The sequence below is a fragment of the Manacus vitellinus genome, unplaced genomic scaffold (genome assembly GCF_001715985.3).
Source record: "Manacus vitellinus isolate BGI_N305 unplaced genomic scaffold, ASM171598v3 scaffold_6_pilon, whole genome shotgun sequence".
Taxonomy (NCBI): domain Eukaryota; kingdom Metazoa; phylum Chordata; class Aves; order Passeriformes; family Pipridae; genus Manacus; species Manacus vitellinus.
The window spans coordinates 1,155,971-1,169,190 of NW_021940750.1; the positions used below are offsets into that span (position 1 = coordinate 1,155,971).

The following is a 13,220-nucleotide window of genomic DNA, read 5'->3' on the forward strand; positions in this document are numbered from 1 at the left end:
AGCCCCTCTGGGCCGTCCCGGGGAAGCCCCGGCCCTTTCCTTCTCCTGTCGGGCCCTCTCCTGGCCCTGCCGAGACGCGTCCCGGGCTGGACTCGTCTCCCCCGACGTGCTGTGCTGGGGCTGGGCCTGGGGCAGCTGCCGGGGCTCCACTTGGTGCTCTGTGTGTGTGTGTCTGTGTGTGTGCGTGTCCTCTCGAGTGACACGGACGCCCAGGTGGGGCCGTGAGCCAGTCTCCGCTCCCCTCGAGGCTTCAGGGCAATCCGCAGCCAGGTGAGTCGGGGAGGAGCGGAGACCCCTGCGGGAGCCACCCCCGACCCGAATAACCCTCCTTTTCCCTCTGCCTTTCCCCACAGGTGCGGACGCGCCGTCGAGGCCGGAGGCACCGTGGGAGCAGCGAGGGCCGCAGGCAGGTGAGAGCAGCGGCACGACGGGTTTCCCCCACACCCCCGGGGTTACTCACACGGGGCCCTCCGGAAAGCCAGGGAGCCGTCTGGGTTCCCAGCTACTGCCGTTTCCTTAGACCCCGGTGCTAGTTACAGCCAGGCTTGGCCTAATACAGCCTTAGGCCACAGCTCCTCAGGGACCTCCAGCACTGATAGGGCTCAAGGCAGCACCTGCAGCCCCTGTGTACAGGCTAACACCTCTCATCCACACGGGAGAAAGTCCATGCTGGTGGAAGGGAGGTCAGGTCACTGAAAGAGGGGGGGAAATCCAAGTAAAGTTGATATAAATTATATATAAACAGAGCGTCAAAGTGATTTCAAGTGAAACCTGTCGTCGTAAGAAGGTGGGGAAGAAAAAAAGTTAATGAGCATTGCCTAGAATCTATTTACTTACCTCATCTTTCTTTCTTCATTTGCTAGTTAACCCTCTTCCACTTCATAGTTAAATGTATTGTCCGACATTTGCAGTTCTCGTAGTTTTTTCTCATAGGTTTTTTTTTTCTTCTTCTTTTTTTTTTAAATGCACAATCCTTGAGACGGCTAGTACAATTTTCTGCCCACTACTATAGTCATGAGGTAGAAAAATCAAGAGGCAAATTAATTTATAGCACATATTTTAAAAGCAAAAGGACCCCGTCCCATTAAAACAACCAAAAATATCCTTGTTTAACTCATTTTTAGCCATTGTACCCTGCTCTGTTTCCAGACGTGGCAACTTTGGAGAAAGACGAAATACATTCCAGTTACAAAATTAAAAGCTTATAGACAAGTAACTACAGCAAAGTGTTTTTACATTTTTAATTTTATATTCATTTTTTTTTCCTTTTGGATTTTAAATTCAATTTATGAGTAAATGAAATTCATAGGAAGGATTTTTGCAAGAAGTCCATTTTTGTCTTTTCATTTTGGCATCTAATTTCTTGATGGCCGTTGTCTGCCCACAAGTTGCGATGGATGATTTGCTGTAAAACCACAAAAATATCTTTCTTCAGAAAGCTGTCATTACGGGCAGATGTCTTCAGAAGTTGGGGGCTCTGCTACCACCTGACTCAGGTTAAGCACTTCATTAGGACCCATAAAGCTTAGCAGCGCTTTACTGGTATCAGCTCATTTACCACCAAAGTAGACAAACTTTGCTTGTTTATAGGTACTGAAGAAAAGCAGATTCTTAAAGCTAAAGGTGGGTAAGGCCTGCTAGAGCCTTGAGTACCTGCACCTCCTAGACCAGCATTTAATCTCCCCCAAAAGAGAATGTATCAAATACTAAACTAGTTCTACTCTTGAGGTTTCTTAAAAGGTCAAGGCATACATTGATAGGAGCAGGAGGTGAGCGCATGTTAATTTACGTCTGTTACTGTACTTGATACAATTATATAAAGGCTAAGAGCCTATGAATAGAATTGCTACTTAAGGCCTGTGAGGCTCCTGTATTCCTGTCAGTTAAAGGCTGAGAAATACCTCCAACCATCTGTAAAAAATTGCTTTGTGAATATGGGCCTCATGAAATAATGATTAAGACTTGTACCCTCCCCTCCTTCTACCCTTCCTCTCCCCCAATTTTTAGTAGTATTTGAATCTTTTGCAAATCTGCACATCAGTTTTCATTCTTTCTCTTTTAGATGTGTTACCACAAATATATTTGGCTATAATATCTGCATTAGCTGTAGTATACTGCCATCTCATTTCTGGCTATAGAGATCACTCTTATAAAGGACTCATGTGAATTACTTTTATTTTTGTTATTATATTTTCAGACAAGTTTTGTAGTGGTTATTTTTTGTGTAACTTTCAATAGCTATCAACTCTTGCTGAAATGCTAGATGTTTTTAAATATACTTCTAAAGGAGCTTTTTCTAAAAATTAAAATAAATACCTTTTGGCTTTCATATGATTAGTTATACCCCAGGTTCAGCAGGGGTAGGTTAATTTGATTGGTGTCATGTTGTGGCCCACCCCCACCCCCCCAAAAAAAACCCCAAACCACAGAAAGTTATTATTTCTCTTTCCTTCTCTAAATATTTTATGGGCAATACTTAGGGAGCACTAAATAGGGTTTGTTGACTCTCTGGTAGTGTCCACGCAAGTCTGTTTTATTATCGCTGGTTTAGCATGACCACCGAAAGTGCCTCAATAACCAGTAATGCAGTTAGCAGTGCTTATAGCCACTGCATTTATCTAATGTGAGAGTGTGAGAGTGAAAACCCCAACGAAGCCTAATTAGCAGTAGACATGACAGGAAAAGTTGGCAGATTTATGGTACTGCAGATGTGATAAGTAGTCTGGGGGAAAATATAGGGTGTAGACTCACCAAACTTCAGAGAGGAGCACTAGAACAGCCAAACTTAGTCTGAAATGGTGCTATGCTGTTTAACTTTATTTCTGTTTGTAAATATAATCCATTGTCTTATGTAAATATAACCAGGAAAGAACATCATTGTCCAAGGACCTTGTTTGGAGCAGGGAGAATTTGTTGCACCTTATTTAAATACATTCAATTTTCTGTGTGACCTAGTGCTGTTCAGAACAATACACAGAGGCACAGGGTTGGCTGCATGCACACACACGTAATACATATGTATGTCAATACAAAATGGAATTTTTTCTAGAATTTTGTTTTAATTCTGGAGAGTCGAGCTTCCTAATTTGTAGAAGAGAGTTACGGAACTTGTCCCTGTGAAACTCAAAGCTTCCACTTAAAAAGAAGAAGTGACACCTGTGTTTTATAACATATTTGATGCTGTTGTCCAGATGAGTTTGGACGGATGATAGAAGATGCTTTATTAATTTTACTATTTGCACATGGAGAAATGCATAGAAATAGTAGCAGCATGACATGAGTCTCATTTCTAATACAGCTTTAGTCTCTGTAGAACCTCTGTGGGGTTGGTAGACACCATCCGCTCCCCATGGCCACAGTATGGCCTCCAGCACCACTCAGGTGCTTCCTGAGACATGCACTCCTGTCTATATACAGGTAGTCTCAGGCTGAGCTACAAGTGTAGTAACAAGGACTGGCGTTCCAGTACTGATGGTACCTGTGCTCATCACCAGGATGCAGCATTAGTCTTCTCAGGAGGAAAGAGAGGATTCCCTTGAGTCCAGCCAGAGGCGAAATGTGACCCCTGTGTTTGTATAACTAACGTCAATGAGTTGTGCTGATAGTGCTAATGTCTAGGCACCACCGTTGTTCTCTCCCAGGCAGGCGTAGATGGGAGACATGTGAGAGAAAAAGGGAGGCGAATTTAATTTTCTGTTTATTTTATTAGAGGATTCCCTCATCCCCAAAGCTCATTCTCTGAATTTGAGGAATTCATGCTCTACCACTGCAGCTCTGTCTCCCAGGTGGTGGTTAGGTTGTCTTCTGAACTTGCCCCCTTTGCTTGTCAATGGAGGTACTGAAGGGGTTATTGTCACCTTCTCCCCACAGCTGAAAATGAGCAGGTATTATTTTAAAAAGTGCTCAAAGAATTGTGATTTTCTAGGCCGAGAATAGAATTTACTAAGAATAAAGTCAGGGTGTGCCCTGGAAAATGTGTTCCATCGTCCCTCATTTTCAGCAAGCTATAAGTAAACAGCATGGGATAATGCCATGCTGAATAACATAAGCTATCATGGGCTTCTGCCCAGACAAGGTTCATCTGCCTGGGAAACCTGAAAATTCTCAGTTTGCGTGCAAACGTCTCTGAAAAGGGGCATTGTAAAATAAATTTCTTCTGAGAATTTGATTGTTTTAAATGATGCATTCTCAAAATGCCTGGTTGAAGGAAAAAAATGAAAAGCAGTGGAAAACTGCCATGGAGAAATTACATTTTTTTAAAGGTGTGATTCTTCCATTTTTTTTCCTCTTTGAATTGTCTGACCTCATGTGAACACTTCTACCAGAGAGGTGTGGGAGGCAGAAAGCATTGCCAAATCAAGGCCCACCCCACCCTTGAGTTTATAGCTTTACTGAAGCAAATAAGATTTGTTTCCAACAGAGGAATCTGGACAAGCACTGGGAAAACGTGCTGTTGTTCAGCTTGTTGCATCACAGTCCCAGCTGTACAGATGTAAGTCAGTGCCCATGTTGGTGTCCACCCTCACTACAAGCAGAAGGAGGGAAAGGAGAAAGTGGCCTAGAAGAGAGGGTGTTTAATCTTGAGCTGAGTGAATGGCACATAGTGTCCACTCTGGAAAAATGTCAGCATTTCCTGGGAGAGAAGTAAGGACAAAAAAGACCAGTTAACTAGGAGAGGGGCTGAGGAGAAGTGGCCAGCAGCTATGACACTATCAGTTATTTAACCTCAATGTACAGAATACATAGTCAGCAGTATTAATTTAATGTAAATACCGTGAGCTGCAAACACCCAAAGAAAGACACAAAAGCCAACACAGAAACGTCTCAATTCCCTTGTTTGTTTTTTTTTTTGTCTGGAAAGACTGGCTGAGTGATTCACTAAAATTCTCCATATCTGGTGTAGCTGCCCTTGTCCTTAGTGGCAAGCTCATGACAGATTTCTGTCACTTTCTGGTTCCTTTTCTAAATATCCTTAACAATGTTGTTATATTTTAGTTATTTTTTAGTTATTTATTATATTTAGTTATTTTCAGCATGTGTTCCTATGGTCTATTTTGTTGCATTAGAAATGGCCAGTGATTTAAGAGAAGAGCTATTTGTCTGTTAAGAGAATATGAAAAATCCTGACATACCTGTTCCTGACATACCAGAAGTTCCTGACTCTGACAACATGTTTGCCAGTTTTGATACAAATGTATGCTGATTGCTAATTTGCTCTTTGTTGGTCCATCTCCAGGGCAGGGATGGTGCAGCGAAGTGTTCCCTGGCTGGGCACAGTTCTCAGCCTTTGCCATAGATCTGCTCCTGTGGCGTCTTGCTCCTCAGAGAATCTCCAGCCCATGTGTCCCAATCGTAAGACCAGGCACAATTCCTAGTTGGAAAAGAAAATGGATTTCTTCTCAAGGAGGTAGAAAGAGAGGGACATCCTAAAGTATGGGGAAAGATGATATGGCTTTGTGGGGTGTCATTTTTCAGCAACATATTTGGTAACTCTCTTTTCCTTCCAAATCAGGATTTAAGAAGCTAAAAAAGAGAAAAAAATTAGCAGAGTGAGATGTAGGCTTTTAAAAAACTTCAGTCCACTGCTGGTTCCCAGACTTGCCCTCATCAAAGCAATGCTTCTCAGTCACTCTCCTTACCCTCATGGGAGCGTCTGCTGGGGAAGTATGATATGGCACAGGTAGAGAAATGACTGAATGCTGCAGATGATGAGAATGTGGCAAGACAGTTCCTATTTCTCCTCTTTAAATCCCCCCTCCCCCTTTTTTATTTTTTTTTTAATTTTCCTGTTTCCCTGTATTTCTATTTCATTGCTCCTGCTTCTACTTTGTCCTGACTCAGGCACATGCACACTGTCTCTCTTTTTTCCTTCATTCTGTTTCCCAGATTTTCACCCACCTCCATGGGCACCTGTCCCTAGAAAGGGCCCTCAGCTGATTCTCCTACTACACTGCTCCTCCCACCTTGTTTCCTACAATGCACAGAAGATGAATGCTTCTGATGAACACAGGAGGTGAAAACTAGGAGGCAGGGCAGAAGGCAGAGGGTGAGCCTGGGTCTGAGCAGCCAGCTCAGCAGACGTGATCACTAGCTGGGTTGGCCACTGCCTTTTGGCACTTGGGTGATCACAAAGTTCATCACAGAGCAGAATGAGCAGATATCAGGGCCTGTCAATGTAAATGAGAGAAATCTTCCCCTCAGCTGTTGAGTTTGGTGTTAGGATTCTTCTCCTTAATTACTTCTTAGGTAAATTAGCATGCTGTGTGCTGCTGTGCCTGTTGCATGGGGCTGACAAGGACTTTGCAGGCAGTGTGGCTACATTATAAACTGATTAACCATCTTCAATAAGCTGCAAATGATGATGGAAGTTACACGGCATAGAGGGGAGCACGTGCTCCCTGCTTTATGACAAGTTGAGGTAAGCAAGGGTGGGAAGGATGAATCTACTACACAAAAATAGGATTTATTGACATGCATTACAGAATTTTATAGAGAGTTTTGTAAGTAGTTGTATGTTTGTGTATGTTCACATGCATGCATTTTTATCACGCAGTTGTAGCGGAAGGCCAACCTAACTGAACCAAATGAAGGAAAACAGGACCAAGAAAAAAACCCCAATATTACAATACTGATGTGTACACTGAACTGCTCAAGTCCATATGCTGGCAGGCCACCCATACCTTCATCTTGAGGCTTTATTAAGAGTTTGAAGTACTTGTGTGTAGTGTGACATAAAAGAACAGGGTGCCAAGTCACTAAGCTGAAACCTTTGGGAGCTCTTCTCATCAGGCTTGCAGTGTAAGGGACGTTATGTTGAAGTGTGATGCTCAAAATCATCTTGAAGGACCTATGGCAATGACTTCTCAAAGTCCTATGTTTTTCTTTAAAAAAAAAAAAATTCAAAATATGTTGTTGAAAGGAACAGGAAAAAACCCCACAGCTATCTTTTGTTTTTAAATTAAATTAAAACACTTTATAGTTAATGTCAAAAAAAACAAATGAACTGATTTGTTTTAGCACACAACAGCAAGGAGGTAATATGGCTAGGACAGGGAGATAAACAATTGATCTTTTAGGCTGGTTTCTTTTTTTTTTTTACCGGCCAAACTGAATGAAATGCAACAATAAAGAGCCTATAAAAAGGGAAATCAGGATTGACCCTTGTTTGTTTTTTTTATAGTTTTTCCAAGTGCTTTCTGGTTTTACTCTTTAAAATAAAATTAATATTAGAAACCGTGACATTTTTTACATAAACATTTTAAATTTACACAATAGGTTTAACTTGTTATAACAATTATACAAGGTGAATTTTTTACTTCTTCTTTAATTTTTCTTACCCAGTATTTGTGAATATGCAAGTCTTTGTATGTGTATGCACACAGATTATTTTATTGTGCAAGGATAGATGTATATGTGCACATGTAGACATATCCACAAATACGTGTGCATGCAAATCCATAGTAGAAATAATAAAGGTAAAATGTGATTCTTTTCTTGCTATGTATAAATTTGGCAAAAAATTAAAAATTGTTTACTGATTCACAGGTTTTAATGTACACTAAGAAAATTATAGTTCATTTCATAAATATTTACTAACTTTTTAAAAGGTCTATTCAATATTAATTAAGCTGAAGTACAGGGCAGACTTTTTTATTATATCACAGTTTATGGAGTTGAGGACTATTTAAAAAATAATGTTTACTGACCAGCGATTGCCTGCATTTCTGCAACTTCCTCAGGGTTTTTTTAACCCCAATTTTAACTATTTGGTCAAGCAAATATTTTATGGCTCTTTGTGTTCACCAGCAGTCTGTTGCAATACAAAGCTTTGTATGTTGCTTGCAAACCCAGCAACTATTTCCTGAGAAAAGTAACTACATCTGGATCCAGCAAGGGCTTTCCTCTTCCAAGCAGTCTTCTAACAGGACTTAGCCTAACCACAATAGGGCTCCTCACAGCAGTAAATGCTGCAAAGAGACACAGATGCTTGCAGGGAAAGGCCTTTTGTCTTGCACTACTGCATCTTATATTTTTTCCCTTCCTTTTCACAGTGGGTAAAGATATCTTGTTTGTGTTAAGAATCAAGCTCTTGCTGAATTTTGCTTTACTTCTGATTGTCCAGTCACAGAAGTGGTAAAGACCCTACATCCCTTCCTGAACGATCCTGGTTTCTGTAAATTTCTATTTTTTGTTAGTTCAAAGAGTTTCTGTGGGATGTAGTTTTGGCACTGTGTGACTGGTTATCTGTTCACATGCTTAGTAAACCTATTAGCAATAAATATTCTGGCTTTATTAATTCACTGCCCCATCCCACGTTTACTCCAGTGCAGAGGGACTATCCAAAGCCTGAGAGGAATATTTGGTTTTCTGAGTCCTTTCTGCTCAGGTTGTCAAAATATGAGAGGAGGGGTATTTTGTCATTGGGGTTTTTTTTAATTATTTTGATTTTTTTTTTAACACTTAACAATTATTGCTTGGCAACTGAACAAAGACCATCCAAACTTGTATCACACTAACCATTACTACCTTGTTTGTTACCCTGCTTGCTTGTTTCCTTTTCTGATTATTCGTAGTCAAACTAGGCCTTTCTCAATGTAATGGGTTTTAAAAACATATGTATAATGCAGCTGCTAAACTGAGAATGGAGATCCTGCAGTTTAGCACTCAGTAAACAAAATATGACCAAGTACTGTCATGCCAATAGCACAAAGATTCCCAAATTAACATGAGTGCTGAAACCCTTGTAACCTGCTATACTCTATCTTTTTGCATAAGACCTTCATTTGCTTTCCCGTATGGTTCATGAGATTATGGAGTTAGGTCTGCTCCCGCAGTGAAGCCCTTAGTAAAACTCTTTTAGACTTGTATACAAAAAGTACTGGTTCAAAAGTGATAATTTCTTATTATGTAGCTATTTGACCTCTTCTTTTGAGACATATTCATCTCCTTATTTTGTTCAGTTGATACATATTTATATACAGTAGAAACTCACAATTTAGGTATTTTACTTGCTGCTCAACTTTAAGCAGGTATTACATGCAAGAAAAGCAATCTTAGAAAAAAAATAATCAGAAAAACCTGATGAGGTTGAAATGGCAGAAAATGTTCTACATAAAGTAACATTGCATTTCATCATTATTTTTTATTTTTGGATTAATTTGGTGTGCTGATGTATAAAAGACCACAATCTGTCTGCTCCCCCCCCGTCGTCTAACACTCATGTAACTGCAGAGCTCACTTAAGCAGATCACCCTTTACTTCCCCTGCTCCAGACGTGAAATTTTAGCTAACACTGTCCCAATTAAATAATGGTCATTGCTTTTCACTCCTATTAAACTAAATCAGTCTCTTGATTCATTCCTGTTAAAGGAATTTCTTGTATAAATTTGAACTAGTATAGTAGAACTCTATATGTGGGGGACTGGATATACATGCATATATGCAGGCATACGTGCATTAAAAATACAGGAAAAGTATAGTAACTGAAAATAATAAATAGAATCAAATTAATCCATCCTCAGTTCATTTGTTTTTAAGGTATTTGGCTAGAATCATAGAATTTTAAGGTGTTCATGAAACTGCAGTATAGTTCTATATAGTGAAACAGTTATGCTGCAGGGGGATTTCACAACTAGTTGCTTTGAAAATGTGTTTGAACATTCCTGTCTGTAAGGTGCATACATAGTCCTTACATAGTTTAACCAAATCTAATTCAAATCCAATCAAAATCCCACTGAAATTAAGGGCTATTTTTTCATTTAGTAGAAATTGTATCGGTCCATCCAGTATCCTTGTTTATTTGAGGGTAACAACTGTCATGATTTTTCTGTGTGTGTGTGTGGCACGTGTACCCATGCAAATTTTATTCATCTATCTGTCCATAAAAAGCCATACATGTTGTGTAGTTTTACTGTGGCTTTGTGCATGCATTAGGTAAACACGTATCCATGAGGTAGTACATGAGAAGAGTCACAACTCTGTGGTTGTGGTCTCCGCTTTATGCACAAGTATTTATTTTTTTTTATATCTAAGAGAATAGCCATCATCTAACTTTCAATGGGAAAACCAGCAGAGTAATTTTTGCTGGTTTTTTTTCCATTTTAATTTGTCCTTGAAGGTCAAAACTATTTTGTTGATCACTTCATGTCACGATTTTTTTTTGGAAACAGACTGTAACATCTCTAGCACAAGGACTGAGAAGTTATGAACATGTATCTGAAGTGTCTAACACACCAGAAGAGACTTTTTTTCCCCACTCAATAGTGGTAAAGAAAATATAGGCCAATACCTGCTTACTTTATTATCCAAATTTTCCTAACAAAGTCCACTTGATTAATTACAGAACTAAAAATAGTGGTTGCTTTCATAGGTGGGCTTTAGTATCTGTACGCATCATAGACATTACAATAAATAGTTGTTCCTTGATTTAAAATGTTTTTATTTTTTGGCTTGCCTTTCCTGCTGCCTAGTTTAGGAGGCTAACCTCAGACAAGCAAGTCTGAAATTTTAGGCCATTGTTTTTTAACCTTATGGACGGTCCCCAAACTGTACAGCATTTATTTCTGTATCAGCTTTAAGAATAAATGAGATACTGCTTTCGGGTATCTGAAAGGTAACCACAGTTAGATATAATCGAATTCCTGGAAAAGGTGTCAAGAAGGAAACAAGTCAACTTGCTCTCTGTCATTTCTAGCAGCCTGGAACAGTACAGAATTTGAATAACAGAAATTCAGTGGAGTGAGTAGATCTTGGATCTAAGGGTGGATCTGAAAGGTGCAAACTGTGCTAATAGAGCACAATGAAATGTGACCATTTTGTATCTAGGCATCTGTGCAGTCAAGTCCCCCATTCCCTTAGTCCAACAGGCACATAAGGCTGTGGGAGGGTGTCAGGCAGGGTGAGTGGGCAGGAGAGGGGACACACACCATCCTGCTGAGGCCACCTGCGGCCACGGCACCAGATCGTGCGCTGCTGGTCTACCCACTGCCCTGCTGCAACACTAGCTCAGACTGTTAGAAAATCTGGGACAAAATAAAAATGACAAAATAGAATATTTGGGCCTGGTCTTTTGTCCCAAATAGTTTCTAACTTGGGTGGATTTTAGTATTGTAAAGAGGCAGGTGTGTAACGTGTGAAGTCCCTTGGAGCTGTGGTGGCCGATACTGGTCAGCTGAGCCATCAGCCTGCCTCAGTGCCTGCTGTGTCAAGGATGGAGCTAATCTGTCTAGTGAGGAGGAGCAAAAAGGAAGCAAACTGACTGCAAAAAAGAAAAACATCAAAAAGATACCAGGAGTACTTGGGGGGGTCTTTTTGAAATTAGAAGTTCTGAATGCACGACGAATGCAGGGTTGACTTCTTATTTGAAGGAATATTTGTAATAGCTTTGTTTTATTTATTATGAACTTAGGTAGTGATGTAATGGAGACCTTCAAGACGTTCTTAAGTATAAAGAAGCACATTTGCCTAGTAGAAGTAAGACCTACTGGAAGTTTTACTTTGTCTATGCTTATTCACGGGTCTAGCACGGAACTAAGAGAATGCTTTGTGGGTGGAGGGGGGTGAGGAAGATTAGTGTGTCTGTTAGACATGGTACAGTTTCCAAGCTCATATGTGTCAAGGCCAAATGTAACTCACTTTCTGTACATTATTTACCAGAGTCTTGTTTCCGGTAAATGGAAGAATTTATCTGAGTGGCTAGAGCAGAAACTTGCATTAAAAATTAGCCATGAGTATGATTCCCTTGCATCCATGAGTATTATTCTCTGCATCCTTTGGAAAAAGAAAAGAATCCAAATTTATAATGAAGCTGAGAACAAATGAAAAAATAAACCTTTACTCTGTCGTTCGTGCTACAGCTGGTCAGGGGGTTATTGATATGTAAAGTGCATAATGAGTGCTATAACTAATAAAATAAAAATTATTTGCATGTTTAGATAATAGGCAAATCCATATTGCTCTGTCCCATGAATCTAGTCCTATTATATGTAAGCAGGACCTAGCCCATTATATGGCCTTATATGGACAATTCAGATACATAAAGAAAGCATGTTTTAATTCAGTCATATGCAAACAAAAGTCTTCTGTACATTTACAACTAACAAAGGACATTTAGGATGACTTTTTTTGTATGAATGTAACCCAAAATAGGAAGAAAAAATAATTCCATTGAGGTAATAGTGGAAGTTAAATATTAAACATGGTTGGATCATTAAAAAAATTGTCAGAACAGCATGCTGCCATTTTATCACTCTATTATCTGTTATACATGTTATTAAGTAAATATGAATATTAAAAATAAATGTTAATCCTCTTTTTATATTTACTCCACAGTAACAGTCATATTTTTCTTGTAATTTTGGAATTAAAAATATAAAAACATTTAGCTGTTGAGAACAAAGTCTGGATTTTTTTTTCCCTCCATTTAAACTACTGATTAACAATTTATTTACTTGTAAATTACGATTGACCATCCCAGTCATTGCTTTTTATTTGATATTTTACTTGCTGTTTCTTTCTGGACAGTATATGAAGAAGGTTTTCATTTCTATATGATTCTAATCCTCTATTTCTACATATATTACTAATATTTTCCTTAGAAAAATCTTATCTTTCAAGTGAGAGTCTCCCCTCTGTAACTTCACATTTATTTTTCAAAGAACTAAATACTCTATACTGAAGTTTTCCTGTTTTGAGCAGTCACTATTTAGGTTAGTCTCTTTTGCAAGCTTGAGGGTTCAGGTCTGAGACTATAAACACTTCTGTACGTATAAGTCTAATTTTGTGAGTAGTCTAAGCCAGCAGGGCTCCTCAAACAAGTATGTGTTTGCAGGCTTGGGACCTGCAGATATTTGGATGGAGGAGACAACAGGGAAGGGCTACAGATACTAAGTTTTGGTTTTAATTACACATGCCTGCCAGGATCATCAAGAAATATGACAGTATTATTTCATGAAACAGATTGTTTGGGACACATAACATATAATGAAACTGTTTGCCTAATTTGGTACCATAAGATAAAGTTAACCTAAATACCTGATACCCTAATCAAATCTAATCATTGCAATTGTTGAAACTTTTGGTTCTGATTTAGTTGAATTTATAGGTAACATTCAAATATCTAAAAATCTTCTTATCTGGTTGAAAAAATTGGAAAAACAGGAATCAGTTTCTAAAATTTGTAGAGGATCAAAAGGTTTTTCAAAGATGCTATTAGATTAACA

At 39.2% G+C, this 13,220-nt stretch overlaps 1 long non-coding RNA gene across 1 annotated transcript in view; it reads left to right on the forward strand.

Annotated features, from left to right (window-relative positions):
* LOC108641385 overlaps positions 1 to 13,220 on the forward strand; it is a 76,126-nt gene that overhangs the window by 17,743 nt on the left and 45,163 nt on the right. The window contains exon 2 of the long non-coding RNA XR_001921975.2: positions 354 to 410. This is a non-coding gene — a long non-coding RNA (uncharacterized LOC108641385). The remainder of the gene's footprint in view (positions 1 to 353; positions 411 to 13,220) is intronic.